The 16,768-nt window shown below is 45.5% G+C and overlaps 1 protein-coding gene across 1 annotated transcript in view; it reads right to left on the bottom strand.

Moving 5' to 3' along the window:
* The window catches only part of LOC120061578 (plexin-A1-like), an 84,271-nt gene that overhangs the window by 16,806 nt on the left and 50,697 nt on the right, over positions 1-16,768 (bottom strand). The window lies entirely within an intron of this gene.

Genomic DNA, 16,768 nt, shown 5'->3' with positions numbered 1-16,768 from the left:
CAGTGCCTTGATAGACTCTGGGGCTGAGGGTTGTTTTATGGACGAAGCATGGGCTCGGAAACATGACATTCCTCTCAGACAGTTAGGGAAGTCCACGCCCATGTTCGCCTTAGATGGTAGTCTTCTCCCCAGTATCAGATGTGAGACACTACCTTTAACCCTCACAGTATCTGGTAACCACAGTGAGACCATTTCCTTTTTGATTTTTCGTTCACCTTTTACTCCTGTTGTTTTGGGTCATCCCTGGCTAGTATGTCATAATCCTTCTATTAATTGGTCTAGTAATTCTATCCTATCCTGGAACGTTTCTTGTCATGTGAAGTGTTTAATGTCTGCTATCCCTCCTGTTTCTTCTGTCCCCTCTACTCAGGAGGAACCTGGTGATTTGACAGGAGTGCCGGAGGAATATCATGATCTGCGCACGGTCTTCAGTCGGTCCAGAGCCAGCTCTCTTCCTCCTCACCGGTCGTATGATTGTTGTATTGATCTCCTTCCGGGGACCACTCCCCCTCGGGGTAGACTATACTCTCTGTCGGCTCCCGAACGTAAGGCTCTCGAGGATTATCTGTCTGTTTCTCTCGACGCCGGTACCGTGGTGCCTTCTTCCTCTCCCGCCGGAGCGGGGTTTTTCTTTGTTAAGAAGAAGGACGGTACTCTGCGCCCCTGCGTGGATTATCGAGGGCTGAATGACATAACGGTTAAGAATCGTTATCCGCTTCCCCTTATGTCGTCAGCCTTCGAGATTCTGCAGGGAGCCAGGTTCTTTACTAAGTTGGACCTTCGTAACGCTTACCATCTCGTACGCATCAGAGAGGGGGACGAGTGGAAAACGGCGTTTAACACTCCGTTAGGGCATTTTGAATACCGGGTTCTGCCGTTCGGTCTCGCTAATGCTCCAGCTGTCTTTCAGGCATTAGTTAATGATGTACTGAGAGACATGCTGAACATCTTTGTTTTCGTTTACCTTGACGATATCCTGATTTTTTCACCGTCACTCGAGATTCATGTTCAGCACGTTCGACGTGTACTCCAGCGCCTTTTAGAGAATTGTCTCTACGTGAAGGCTGAGAAGTGCGCCTTTCATGTCTCCTCTGTCACATTTCTCGGTTCTGTTATTTCCGCTGAAGGCATTCAGATGGATCCCGCTAAGGTCCAGGCTGTCAGCGATTGGCCCGTTCCTAAGTCACGTGTCGAGTTACAGCGCTTTCTCGGTTTCGCTAATTTCTATCGGCGTTTCATTCGTAATTTCGGTCAAGTGGCTGCCCCTCTCACAGCTCTGACTTCTGTCAAGACTTGCTTTAAGTGGTCCGGTTCCGCCCAGGGAGCTTTTGATCTCCTCAAGAAGCGTTTTACATCCGCCCCTATCCTTGTTACTCCTGACGTCACTAAACAATTCATTGTCGAGGTTGACGCTTCAGAGGTGGGCGTGGGAGCCATTCTGTCCCAGCGCTTCCAGTCTGACGATAAGGTCCATCCTTGCGCTTACTTTTCTCATCGCCTGTCGCCATCGGAACGCAACTATGATGTGGGTAACCGCGAACTGCTCGCCATCCGCTTAGCCTTAGGCGAATGGCGACAGTGGTTGGAGGGGGCGACCGTCCCTTTTGTCGTTTGGACTGACCATAAGAACCTTGAGTACATCCGTTCTGCCAAACGACTTAATGCACGTCAAGCTCGTTGGGCGTTGTTTTTCGCTCGTTTCGAGTTCGTGATTTCCTATCGCCCGGGAAATAAGAACACCAAGCCTGATGCCTTATCCCGTCTCTTTAGTTCTTCTGTGGCTTCTACCGACCCCGAGGGGATTCTCCCTGAAGGGCGTGTTGTCGGGTTGACTGTCTGGGGAATTGAGAGACAGGTAAAGCAAGCACTCACTCACACTGCGTCGCCGCGCGCTTGTCCTAGTAACCTTCTGTTCGTTCCTGTCTCTACTCGTCTGGCTGTTCTTCAGTGGGCTCACTCTGCCAAGTTAGCTGGCCACCCCGGCGTTCGGGGTACGCTTGCTTCTATTCGCCAGCGGTTTTGGTGGCCTACTCAGGAGCGGGACACGCGCCGTTTCGTGGCTGCTTGTTCGGACTGCGCGCAGACTAAGTCAGGTAACTCTCCTCCTGCCGGTCGTCTCAGACCGCTTCCCATTCCTTCTCGACCATGGTCTCACATCGCCTTAGACTTTATTACCGGTCTGCCTTCGTCTGCGGGGAAGACTGTGATTCTTACGGTTATCGATAGGTTCTCTAAGGCGGCACATTTCATTCCCCTCGCTAAGCTTCCTTCCGCTAAGGAGACGGCACAAATCATCATTGAGAATGTGTTCAGAATTCATGGCCTCCCGTTAGACGCCGTTTCAGACAGAGGCCCGCAATTCACGTCACAGTTTTGGAGGGAGTTCTGTCGTTTGATTGGTGCTTCCGTCAGTCTCTCTTCCGGGTTTCATCCCCAGTCTAACGGTCAAGCAGAAAGGGCCAATCAGTCGATTGGTCGCATATTACGCAGCCTTTCGTTTCGAAACCCTGCGTCTTGGGCAGAACAGCTCCCCTGGGCTGAGTACGCTCACAACTCGCTTCCTTCGTCTGCTACCGGGCTATCTCCGTTTCAGAGTAGTCTTGGGTACCAGCCTCCTCTGTTCTCGTCCCAGCTCGCCGAGTCCAGCGTTCCCTCCGCTCAGGCTTTTGTCCAACGTTGTGAGCGCACCTGGAGGAGGGTCAGGTCTGCACTTTGCCGTTACAGGGCGCAGACTGTGAGAGCCGCCAATAAACGTAGGATTAAGAGTTCTAGGTATTGTCGCGGTCAGAGAGTGTGGCTTTCCACTCGTAACCTTCCCCTTACGACAGCTTCTCGCAAGTTGACTCCGCGGTTCATTGGTCCGTTCCGTGTCTCTCAGGTCGTCAATCCTGTCGCTGTGCGACTGCTTCTTCCGCGACATCTTCGTCGCGTCCACCCTGTCTTCCATGTCTCCTGTGTCAAGCCTTTTCTTCGCGCCCCCGTTCGTCTTCCCTCCCCCCCCCCCGTCCTTGTCGAGGGCGCACCTATTTACAAGGTACGGAAGATCATGGACATGCGTTCTCGGGGACGTGGTCACCAGTACTTAGTGGATTGGGAGGGTTACGGTCCTGAGGAGAGGAGTTGGGTTCCATCTCGGGACGTGCTGGACCGTTCGTTGATTGATGATTTCCTTCGTTGCCGCCAGGGTTCCTCCTCGAGTGCGCCAGGAGGCGCTCGGTGAGTGGGGGGGTACTGTCATGTTTTGTCTTTGATCATCATGTCTTGTCCCTGTGCTTCCCTCTGCTGGTCTTATTAGGTTCTTTCCCTCTTTCTATCCCCCTCCCTCTCTCCCTCTCTCCCTCTCTCGCTCTCTCTCTCTATCGTTCCGTTCCTGCTCCCAGCTGTTTCTCATTCTCCTAAACTACCTCATTTACTCTTTCACACCTGTCCCCTATTTTGCCCTCTGATTAGAGTCCCTATTTCTCCCTCTGTTTTCCGCTTCTGTCCTTGTCGGATTCTTGTTTCATGTTTGCTGTTCTGTGTCCTTGTTCCGCCCTGTCGTGTTTTTGCCTTCTTCAGATGCTGCGTGTGAGCAGGTGTCTATGTCAGCTACGGCCTGTGCCTTCCTGAAGCGACCTGCAGTCTGTGGTCGCGTTTCCAGTCGTCCTCTCTACTGACGAGAGGATTTCAGTTTCCTGTTTTGGATTTACCTATGATAATTTCCAGGAGAATCATTGTTTGTTTAAGCCTGGAATAAAGACTCTGTTTCTTTAAGTCGCTTTTGGGTCCTCATTCACCAGCATAACAAGAAGAGAACATGTGATTCTGGTGCAGCACATGCGGCCTACAAAGTTACAAGTATAGGCTAGCGAATTACATTTTAATTTTGAAATATAATAGAGCCTATTTGTATAATTAGTAGGCTGACACATATATACCTTTCATAATATTTCCCCTGATGTTATTAGCCGACCTCCTCTTTCTCTCTCTATTGTTGCTTCATTCCTTCCTCGCTTTCAACAGTTTAATGAAATAAGTAGCTGTTGTCCTTATCTTCATCATTCTGACATCCTTGAATAATATAGGACTAGAATTAGATGCAGAAGGCCTTCACTTCTCTTCACCAAGATTAAATGGTTATGGGTGTGAATAAATAACTGTTATAACCTCTGCCATTGAGCGTTTGCTCTTCTTTCAAACTACCCGTGAGTTCTATTGGCTGCTGTATTTAACATTCAGCAAAAAAGAGCTTGGTCTATTGGTATAAGAAATGCTAAAAGACATGTTTCTCTCCATCTCTGACATTTATAATCCATAATGCTCAATCAGAACTGATCAACAGATGTGATCGACAAAACAGAAATAACTTAATATCATTTCTGTGGTGATCTATTCTCCATTTTAACAATATCTCCTTGATTGCTGATCCAAAGCAAGGGCAAACAAAAATGATAAGGGATAATAATGGTCCATATCCACCACTTGAAAACAACAACATGATGTGTTCCAGATGTGGGGAGAGATGGGCTCAGTCTTCACTGTCCCTAGGAGATGGATGCCACAGCCTACAAGTCTACACAAAATGGGTTTTGAATTTCATTTGAGGCTGCCGCAAGCTCTTCAGAATGCCCCAGCCACTCAAGACAAAATAACATTAAAGTGGATGACAGCAGTTTAAAGCCAAAGCATCACCACTGGCTTCGTTTTGTGGGAAGCAGGAAGAATTGGGAGAGAGGCTGAGATTGTGATGCTAGTGGACTGTATATTCCCAGCCGTGTCCCAGGGAATAGTCCTCTCGGAGCGGCCCATTGCCTGGCACCGACTCTCTTTGCTGCTGCTTTATATGAAATAGACTAATGTTTTCTGGATCCATCTCATCGCACAGCGCCACAGGAAACAACAAATACAGCTGTACTCACCATCACAGCTGGTAAATAGCTCCATAGCTCTAAGTGATAACAGCCACCCCACCCACCCACACTCCCTATACACTCCACACACACACACATCAATAAATAATTACACACAATTAGATTGGGTGCACTTAAAGCCTTGGCTCGTTAGGAGATTTGCAACCTACACACACTTTGCAGACGGTGAAAGGTTGAGAGTGGAAGGTCATTTTCACTAAGACCCAGTTAACTAGCTGAGTTATTGATTTGAAATTACATCTCTTGTGCGGGATAGATTGTGCACGGTTTCATCTCAGTGCACACATGTCTAGCAATGCCAGCCATGCAGCCAGTCAAGCAGGCTTCATTTGAATAACATTTGTCCTGATGAGAGGATCTTTACCCAGCCGCGATCTGCCCAGTGATGAGAGCCTACCAGATGAGCTAAATTCCTTCTATGCTCACGTCGAGGCAAGCAACACTGAACCATGCATGAGAGCACCAGCTGTTATGGATGACTATGTGATCCCGCTCTCCGTAGCCGATGTGAGTAAGACCATTAAACAGGTTAACATTCACAATTAACGATTATCAGGACGCGTACTCAGAACATGTGCTGACCAGCTGGCAAGTGTCTTCATTGACATGTTCAACCTCTCCTTGACCCAGTCTGTAATACCTACATGTTTCAAGCCAACCACCATAGTCTCTGTGCAGAAGAATGTAACCTGTCTAAATGACTATCGCACTGTAGCACTCACATCTGTTGCCATGAAATGCTTTGAAAGCCTGGTCATGGCTCACATCAACACCATCATCCCAGACACCCTGGATCCACTCCAATTCATATACTGCCCCAACAGATGACGCGATATCTATTGCACTCCACACTGCCCTGTCCCATCTGGACAAGAGGAACACCTACGTGAGAAGGCTGTTCATTGACTATAGCTCAGCGTTCAACACCATAGTGCCCTCCAAGCTCATCACTAAGCTCAGGACCCTGGGACTGAACACCTCCCTCCTAGACTCTCTGACGGGCCACCCACTAATTATTTCATCATTTTATCCAAATAGTTTAACCTGCTTTTTTTCAATAATCACTGATCTGGCGTTCAAGTCTGCCTATTAAAATGACCTTTTTGTTACCAATTTTAACTAGAACCATGCATAACGCACATTTACTAATAATAACTAACTTCTTGTAGCAGGCATTGTAGAAAATTAACACAGGTTTCATAAACAATCTCTCAAGCACAAGCCCACATACTAGCGAGTAGCCAGCTAATCTTTATATTTCAAGTTTAGCCAAAGCCCAACTTGGATCTATTTGCTAGCTAACAAGGCAGGACAGTTGAATTGTTATGAACACACCCTTCTGTCGGTCTCCAACTGTTTGAACAGCATGTTGGCCTGTCCACTTTGTTCAGATGTTGAAATCAAGTGGTCTACCTTATTTCTCAGAATGAGAACGAGTTGCCAATTCCTTATATAATTGTGTTGTATGCTTATTGCACATTTATAAAACACAGACTAGACAGATAGTTTAATGGGTTTTTTTTTTACTAAAATGCTGCTAGTGGTATGTGGTACCGCACACTGAGCATACATTTTCCAGAATCAATACTCCCGTTTTGGTGGTGTCTGCTCTGTGCACAATTTGAGTAGTTGAGACATAAAAAGGTTAGAAAAGGTACTTCTCCTCTATTACAGTAAAATAATGTCTCAATGTGTTTCAGTGTCCATATGACCCATTCTGTTGGACCAAACCTCAAATGCAAATAGCAAGTTGAAACCGCTTGTCACAAAAACATCCATTTGAATTAACTGAATAAATTCGATATATCGCCCAGACCTAGTCCACACACCTACGCAGTCATGAATAAGGCACAACAACGCCTCTTCCCCCTCAGGAAACGGAAAATATTTTGTCATGGGCCCTCAGATCCTCAAAAAGTTCTACAGCTGCACTATTGAGAGCATCTTGACTGACTGCATCACTGCTTGGTATGGCATCTGCCTGCAAGGCGCTACAGAGGGTAGTGCATACGGCCCAGTACACCACTGGGGCTGAACTTCCTGCCATCCATGACCTCTATACCAGGCGGGCGGTGTTAGAGGAACGCCCTAAAAATGGTCAAAGACCCCAGCCACCCAAGTCATAGACTGTTCTCTCTGCTACCGCACGGCAAGTAGTACCGATGCAACCGGACTATCTGCATTGACCCTTTTCACAAACTCTTTTGACTCATCACATACGCTGCTGCTACTTTATTATCGATCCCGTTGTCTTGTCACGTTATCCCTCCCTATACAGTATGTACAGATCTACCTCAATTACCTCGTACCCCTGAACATCGGACTCGGAACCAGCGGCGGCCGCTGATTGGATGAATACCCGGGGCACGAGGTGGTTGAAGTTGTCAACAAAGCAGCATGACAGAAATATGATGTCAAGTTTTCAAACTACCGGTAGTTTCTTTGAGAAGATATATAAAGCAATCTGTGCATTTGAACAACAGCATAAACACCTATTTCACCTTTGAATGTCAAACACCAAATGACCACTGCTGCACATGCCACCACTGTTTAGAACAGATTAGATTATACTATTTAGAACAAGCAGCCAGCTCACGAACAAACGAGTGCACCAGAGAACGATCGTCACTAGTTACCACAGCTACAAAGTCATAAAGACTTTCTACAATGTCCCTTCTTAAAATGTGATTTTATACATAACCTTACTTTCTACAATTTCCCTTCTTAAAATGTGATTTTATACATAACCTTAACCCTAACTTCTTAAAATGTGATTTTATACATAACCTTAACCCTAACATTAACCGCACTGCTAACCTTAAGCCTTAACCCTAAGCTTATATGAAGACCAAAAAGCAAATTTTTGTTTTCACAAATTTTTACGATATAGCTATTTTGACTTTGTGGCTGTGGTTACTAGTAGACACCACGTTAGGTGGGCAAGTCAGGCAAGTCAGGCAAGTCAGTTAAGAACAAATTCTTATTTACAATGACGGCATACCAGAAGGCAAAAGACCTCTTGTGGGGACGGGGGCTAGGATTAAAAAAATAAATCAAATTAAAATATAGGACAAAACACATCACGACAAGAGAGACACCACAACACTACATAGAGAGAGACCTACAACATAGAATGGCAACATGGCATGGCAACATAGCATGGTAGTAACACATGAAAACACAGAATGGTAACAACACAACATGACAACAACATGGCAGCAGCACAACATGGTAGCAGCAAATAACATGGTACAAACATTATTGGTCACAGACAAAGGGAAAGAAGGTAGAAACAACAATACATCACACGAAGCAGCCACAACTGTCAGTAAGAGTGTCCATGATTGAGTCTTTGAATTAAGAGATGGAGATAAAAGTTGTGTTTTTTGCAGCTTGTTCCAGTCGCTAGCTGCAGCGAACTGAAAAGAGGAGCGACCCATGGATGTGTGTGCTTTGGGGATCTTTAACAGAATGTGACTGGCAGAACGGGTGTTGTATGTGGCGGATGAGGGCTGAAGTAGATATCTCAGATAGGGGGAGTGAGGCCTAAGAGGGTCTTATAAATAAGCATCAACCAGTGGGTCTTGCGACAGGTATACAGAGATGACCAGTTTACAGAGGAGTATAGAGTGGAGTGATGTGTCCTATAAGCAGCATTGGTGGAAAATCTGTTGGCCGAATGGTAAAGAACATCTATCCGCTCGAGAGCACCCTTACCTGCCGATCTATAAATTATGTCTCCGTAATCTAGCATGGGTAGGATGGTCATCTGAATCAGGGTTAGTTTGGCAGCTGTGGGTGAAAGGAGAGAAATTACGAGTCTAGATTTAACCTTAGCCTGCAGCTTTGATATGTGCTGAGAGAAGGACAGTGTACCTTCTAGCCATACTCCCAAGTACTTGTATGAGGCGACTACCTCAAGCTCTAAACCCTCAGAGGTAGTAATCACACCTGTGGGGAGAGGGGCATTCTTCTTACCAAACCACATGATCTTTGTTTTGGAGGTGTTCAGAACAAGGTTAAGGGCGGAGAAAACTTATTGGACACTAAGAAAGATTTGTTGTAGAGCGTTTAACACAAAATCCGGGGAGGGGCCAGCTGAGTATAAGCCTGTATCATCAGCATATAAATGGATGAGAGAGCTTCATACTGCTTGAGCTATGTTGTTGATGTAAATTGAGAAGAGCGTGGGGCCTAGGATCGAGCCTCGGGGTACTCCCTTGGTGACAGGAAGTGGCTTAGGCAGCAGATGTTCTGACTTTATACACTGCACTCTTTGAGAGCGGTAGTTAGCAAACCAGGCCAAAGACCCCTCAGAGACACCAATACTCCTTAGTCGTCCCACAAGAATGGAATGGTCTACCGTATCAAAAGCTTTGGCCAAGTCAATAAGCACAACATTGCGTAGAATCAAGGGCAATGGTGACATCATTTAGGACCTTTAAGGTTGCAGTGACACATCCATAACCTGTGCGGAAACCAGATTGCATACCCGAGAGAATATTATAGGCATCAAGAAAGCCAGTCATTTGATTATTGATAAGTTTTTCCAAAACTTTTGATAAACAGGGCTAAAGATAGAAATTGGCCTATAACAGTTAGGATCAGCTTGATCTCCCCTTTAAATAAAGGACACACCGTGGCCGCCTTCCAAGCAATGGGTACCTCCCCAGAAAGGAGAGAGGTTAAAAAGGTCAGAGATAGGCTTGGCGATGATAGGGGCAGCAACCTTAAAGAAGAAAGGGCTTCTAAACCATCATGCAGACGCAATAAGTGAAAACACATTATCTAACGAGGGATAATTAGCTAACATAATGTCACAAAGCAGTTAACTTTCCCTCTGAAATAACTTCATATTTCCAAGTTAGTCAGATATTAGTTTAGAAAGACATGAAATTGGCATGGAAGCTAACTAGCTAGCAAGCTACCTGCTTATCAAAGTTAGATTTTATTTATTTATTTTATTTTTTATCCACTTTTTTCTCCCCAATTTCGTGGTATCCAATTGTTAGTAGTTACTGTCTTGTCTCATCGCTACAACTCCCGTACGGGCTCAGGAGAGACGAAGGTCGAGAGCCATGCGTCCTCCGAAACACAACCCAACCAAGCCGCACTGCTTCTTAACACAGCGCGCATCCAACCCGGAAGCCAGCCGCACCAATGTGTCGGAGGAAACACCGTACACCTAGCGACCTGGTCAGCGCGCACTGCGCCCGGCCCGCCACAGGAGTCGCTAGTGCGAGATGAGACAAGGATATCCCTACCGGCCAAACCCTCCCTAACCCGGACGACGCTAGGCCAATTGTGCGTCGCCCCATGGACCTCCCGGTCGCGGCCGGCTGCGACAGAGCCTGGGCTCAAACAAGAGTCTCTGGTGGCACAGCTAGCACTGTGATGCAGTGCCTTAGACCACTGCGCCACCCGAGAGGCCTAAAGTTAGATTTGACCCAAAAATCTGACCCAAAAACTATATCAAAATTACTATATCTGGCTAATTATTTTGATCATGCTTTGTGATACACCTGGTTTTATGTGTTTAGTCCACACAACATGTCACCCTGTCAACATTAGAACCTGGTGAACAACATGGGGGGGAAACAAAATTAGCCATGCTTAATTTTTTTCGAAGGTTCTAGCTAGTGTATCCCGCTGTCCGACTCGTTGGATGTAGTTGACCGGTTTATCAGGTCCCAGTCTTCCGTGACTGTTATGATTGTTTATAAGTTCATTACAATTAGCTTTTTGCTTTAGCGCCATCTGTACCTGATAGAGCAGATCTAGTCTCATGTGCGGAAGTAGGACTTCTGGAACGAGAGACTCATTGTGGGGAGGGAGACAGGAGCAGACCCAGAAGTTCTGCCTGAATGCACATTTGAGCACCCCAGGACGGTCCATTTACTTTGTGCTGTTAGAATTTATGCTGCAGTTTCCCCTGGCAAAACAATAGCTGGCAAAACAATCCAAGCAATGTTCGAATGGCCTATGCACCCACGGGGGCGAGCTGCTGCTGCTGCTGGCAGTCACTGAGGGGCAGAGTAGTAGGTAACTGTACAGCTCGTTTTGAACAACATATTTTTGAAACAGGAAAATGTACCACACTTTTATAAGCATTTAAAACATAGTCCATGAATGATATAATATATATATATATATATAAGATTTTTTTTGACCAATGTACTCTTTTTTTTTTTTTTTTACCAATCACACCCCTAACGCCATAATGGGCGGGCCGCCGGTACTGTTAACTTGTGTATATAGCCAAGTTATCGTTACTCATTGTGTATTTATTCCTGGTGTTATTATTTTTCTATTATTAAAAAAAAAAACTCTGCATTGTTGGGAAGGAAGCATTTCACTGTAAGTCTACACCTGTTTACGAAGCATGTGATAATACAATTTGATTTGATTTACTGGGATGAGTGATGCTAGCACTCTTATCTCTCCCAGTTAGCACAGCAGCCCTGTATCAGAGGAGCAACGTGTCGTTGCATACAGATTTATCCTCTCCTGATGGCCTGATTTATCTTTGTGTCTGTATAATCGGATGGTCTGGGACTGGGAGGGAGAGAGCTTCCCAAGACACCCTCATGGTTGGCCTTTCCTTGGATGCCATGGTAAGGCTGCCTAACCCTGGCACTGGGGTGGGGGTTATGGTTGGCCTTTCCTTGGATGCCATGGTAAGGCTGCCTAACCCTGGCACTGGGGTGGGGGTTATGGTTGGCTGGCATGCTAAAGACAGGGGCGCTTGAACTGAGAACATACAGTGCCTTCAGAAAGTATACATACCACTTGATTCATTCCACATTTAGTTGTGTTACAGCCTGAATTCTAAATGGAATAAATATTTATTTTTTCACCCATCTACACATAATGACAAAGTGAAAACATGCTGTTTAGAAATGTTTGCAAACGTATTGAAAATGAAATACAGAAATATGTAATTTACATAGGTATTCACACCGCTGAGTAAACACATGTTAGAATCACCTTTGGCAGCGATTACAGCTGTGAGTTTTTCTGGGTGAGTATCTAAGAGTTTTGCACACCTGGATTGTACAATATTTGCTCATTATTATTTTCAGCATTCTTCAAGCTCTGTCAAATTGGTTGTTGATCATTGCTAGACAACCATTTTCAAGTCTTGCCATATATTCTCTAGCAGATTTCATTCAAAACTGCCACTCAGGAACATTCACTGTCTTCTTGGTAAGCAACTCCAGAGTAGATTTGGCCTTGTGTTTTAGGTTATTGTCCTGATTTTCATCAGGACATTGAATTCATCTCCCAGTGTCTGGTGGAAACAGACTGAACCAGGCTGTCCTCTAGGATTTTGCCTGTGCTTAGCTCTATTCGTTTATTTTTTATCCTGAAAAACTCCCTAGTCCTTGCCGATGACAAGCATACCCATAACATGATGCAGCCACCACCATGCTTGAAAACATGAAGAGTGGTAATCAGTGATGTGTTGTATTGGATTTGCCCCAAACATAACACCTTGTATTCAGAACAAAGTTAATTGTTTTGACACATTTTTTGCAGTATTACTTTAGTGCCTTGTTGCAAACAAGCATGCATGTTTTGGAATATTTTTATTCTGTACAGGCTTCCTTCTTTTCACTCTGTCAGTTAGGTTAGTATTGTGGAGTAACTACAATGTTGTTGATCAGTTTGATCCTCAGTTTGTTCCTATCACAGCCAATAAACTCAGTAACTGGTTTAAAGTCACCATTGGCCTCATGGTGAAATCCCTGACCGGAGTTAGGATGGACGCCTGTATCTTTGTAATGACTGGGTGTATTGATACACCATCAAAAGTGTAATTAATAACTTCACCATGCTCAAAGGGATATTGAATGTCTGCTTTTCTTTCCCCCCATCTACCAGTAGGTGCCCATCTACCAGTAGGTGCCCAGACATTGGAAAACCTCCCTGGTCTTTGTGGTTGAATCGATGTTTGAAATTCACTGCTCAACTGAGGGACCTTACAGATAATTGTATGTGTGGGGTACAGAGAGGAGGTAGTCATTCAGAAATCATGTTAAACACTATTTTTGCACACATAATGAGTCTATGCAACTTATTATGTGACTTGTTAAACACATTTCTACTCCTGAACTTAGTTAGGCTTGACATAACAAAGTGGTTGAATATTTATAGACTCAAGATATTTCAGCTTTCATTTTTTATTAATTTGTAAAAATGTTGAAAAACATATTTCCTCTTTGACAATATGGGGCTATTATGTGTAGGCCAGTGACAAAAAAAACTCAATTAAATCCATTTTAAATTCAGGCTGTAACAACACAATTTTGAAAAAGTCAAGGGGTGTGAATGCTTTCTGAAGGCGCTGTATAACCGGTGAGCATATGGTCTTGAAACGTTCTAACACTATCCATGCCATGGGGGATGTGGGATGCACTGGAGAAATACCAACCATGATGAGGGTTAGAGCCAGACAATAGACCTGAAAACAATGGAGCAGCTTTGGCACAGAGGAAAGTCTTTGAACCATCAGACAGTGTCAAAGAGAATAACAAGTCATCCGCCCTGCAATCCCCGACCAAAGTGATCAGCGTTGATACATAATAATAAACAGAATTATGCACTCAGTGTGAGGAGAGAGGAATGGACCAGGGCATTCTCTCATCCCTTCTCTGTTTGTTATTGGAGGCTATTTTCCCTCAAATGTTCTCCCTGGCCCAGACCAAGGGGCCAGGGTTTCGGTCTAGAAGTACGGTTTCGACTGCTCCTACAGTTTTGCTTCGGTACTGCAGTTTAACTGACACCTGGCCCAGAAAGACAGTTTCTATAGACGGCCACATAGAGAAGTCAGAGTAGAACATTTCTTATAAGACACTTTAGTCATCACCTTTGTGCACAAAACATCCATTCAATTATTCAAATAATTTGTCGCTGGGGCAGATTCTTTCTCCATCACTCACAGCCGAAGATATCAACATTTTATATTCATCCAATGTCTGCCATGTTTTCTGATGACGTGATGGCGTCGTCGCTGCACGCACTGCTCCCTGTGCTCACTAAGTGCTGGTGCGCATGAGATGTTGGTCCGTATAAACCGGATGCAACCCGGATATAGACGGTTCATGAATCGGCGTGTGCGAACGTGAGTAGATTACCTTGAAAACAACGGGCAGACATATTGAACGCAGTTTCCAGTTCTTACTATACCTCAGTGGCCCAGACAATGAACACACATTTGGTGGGAGTCTTGTTTATACACAGAGCAAAGGAATGCTGTTATGCATCCCAATGCTTCTCCTTCACAGCCCTAGAAGACATGACACAGCTCCACACACCACCAAAGGCTTTACTGGTGGTGGCTCTGGTTAGTTCATTGCCGCTGCTATTTTGCTATTTTATGTATTTTGAGGACATGCTGAAAGGCTCATTAGCAATGCTAAAACTGTTGTCTTTATGGACACAATACACAGCTTTGCAAATGAGCCCGCAGCTGGCAAGAAAGGTGACCCGTAACTTTCGGACTTTAAGTACTTCAGTACAATGGACTGGCCGTAAACTGGAAAGGAGGAGGAGTTTGAGTGATCTAATAAAATCAGCAGCCGGCCACTTGGGGCCATTTTGGAATAGCTCCCTTCAAGATGGCGGCGGCCATGATGCCCATATCAAGCTGTCATTAGTAGAGACAATATTACGGCTGTCATTACAGCGCATGACAAGCAGGCAGCAACCTACCACTCTAGTCATCTGTCTGTCAGTGTACTGATCTACAGGCTGAAACTGTGTGTGTTTGAACTGCAGCTTCTCTCAGCTGACTTCATCATGAATCTATCAGCAATATGTTCCAACTGAAAGTGACAAAACATGTCGGAATCCATGACAGATAGTTCAAATGGTGGTCAAGACCCTCATTATGGGTGTAAATGTCTTTGTGTAAAATCATCTCTGAGCTCTGATCATCAATACAGCAATACAGTCCAAGGTCATTCTAACGATCTGGAGAGGCTGTCTGGCTGTATAAAATCATCCTTATATCCCCATGACATGCCCTTGATCGATCACAAGCACCAGAGCAGATGGTAATAAAGGACAATCATGTACTGTATCTCATTTACATATCATGCATAGTCTTATATAGTGACTCAGTCATGGTGGACAGAAGAGAGACATCAAGTGTGCAGTCTGACCAGCCTTACTCTGCCTGCCTGCCTGTCTGTCTGTCATACGCCTCTGTGTGCATCTCTCTCCTGCCCCCTCGCTCCCTCTCCCTCCCTCTCCCTCCCTCTCTCCCTGTCTCCCTCTCTCCATCTGTCCCTGTTTCTATTGCATTTGTTCCAATAGATATTCCAGCGCTGTGTTGGCGCATCCTGTGCGTGCTTTAAGCCACTGTGGTTTCGGAGAGGTGACATGAATTGCTTGTGGTGTTAGTGAGGCCGAGGGGCTTCTGATTTGAGGGGGATTGTTATCGAGCACAATTGAATAACAGAAGGTGAGGACAGGGCTACCTCTTAAATTGCAACCTATTCCTTACATAGTGCACTACTTTTGACCACTACTTATGGACATCATAGGGTGCCATTTCAGACGCAGTCCAGGTGAATAATGTACGAGCTGGACGAAGGGACGTCGGCAGTGTGTGTGTCGATGGAGGAGCCTCGTCGGAGGGAGGGAGAAAGGGAGGGAGCGTAATCCTTTCATCTGCGCCAGTCAGGCATGCTGCCGTCGTTACCTCAGTAGATTGCCCCCAGCCTGCCATTAGAATAGCCACGGTTATTACCATTAATACAAGCTAGAGAGCTGTCTGCTCACTGTCTGCCAAGCACCAATCACAGAGAGAAGACGCCCCCACTACTCCACTCTCTTCTCCTCTCCACGGCCGTGGTAGGCTAGAGAGAGAGAGGGAGGAAGAGAGGGGGAGGGAGAGAGGGGGTGGGGGAGAGAGAAAAAGAAACACAGAGAGAGAACACCCCACCCATGTCCACGACACAGAGCCAGGCCCAGGGACACGAGAGCTGCTTCAAGGCACTGTTAAACCCTGGTTTAGAAAAATACTTCTATCTCACACCAATCATTTAACCTCACATCTATCTGTCGTTGTGCATTGCTAGCCTGGCCCTAGCAGAGGAAAACATATTAGGGACACTATATAGGATTGCAACATGAGAAATGGCAGACTGACACTACCAAATCAAATCAAAATTAAATTAAGTTAAATTGTATTGGTTGCGTACACAAATGTGCAGATGTTATCGCAGATGCAGCGAAATGCTTATGTTTCTAACAGTGCAGTAATACCTAGCAATAAAAAATAGACATATAATAAATATTAAGAAATTAAGAAATATCAGAACGAGCAATGTCATAGACTGGAAAAATAATGTATACTGTATTTATACTGTACATATAATGATGTGTTCTATATGTAAACATTATCAAAGTGACCCATGTTCAATGTTCAAGCCACGGGAGCCCTCAGGAGATTCCTGTGTTCGGTGTATTTCCCCTGGCCTGTGAGAGGAAGAGAGGAAGAGAGGAAGCCCGCCTGCCTTTATGCCTAGCCTGGGTGATTAGGGCATCAAACATGCATGCTCACACTCCCCCTCCCTGTGCCGACCTTCCCTCTGCCCCAGCCCCGGCTCCAACCCCAGCCTGCAGCCTCCAGGCCAGGAGTCCCGTGAGGACAGGGGTGACATGCTAGGCCACAGACGACAGCCTCAGGACTATATAAATCAATTAGAGCCAGAAGAGCGGGAAGACTCCCAGCAAACAGAGTGACGGCCCGCACATCCCACACACCGGCCTAATGATGTGGCAACACACAGCTAAGGTGGACAGGGGAGAGGGCTGCATTCGCATCCATAAAGAGACAGGAGGAGAGA

This window comes from Salvelinus namaycush, chromosome 16 (genome assembly GCF_016432855.1).
Source record: "Salvelinus namaycush isolate Seneca chromosome 16, SaNama_1.0, whole genome shotgun sequence".
Classification (NCBI taxonomy): domain Eukaryota; kingdom Metazoa; phylum Chordata; class Actinopteri; order Salmoniformes; family Salmonidae; genus Salvelinus; species Salvelinus namaycush.
This window is presented reverse-complemented; position numbering and strand designations above follow the sequence as displayed.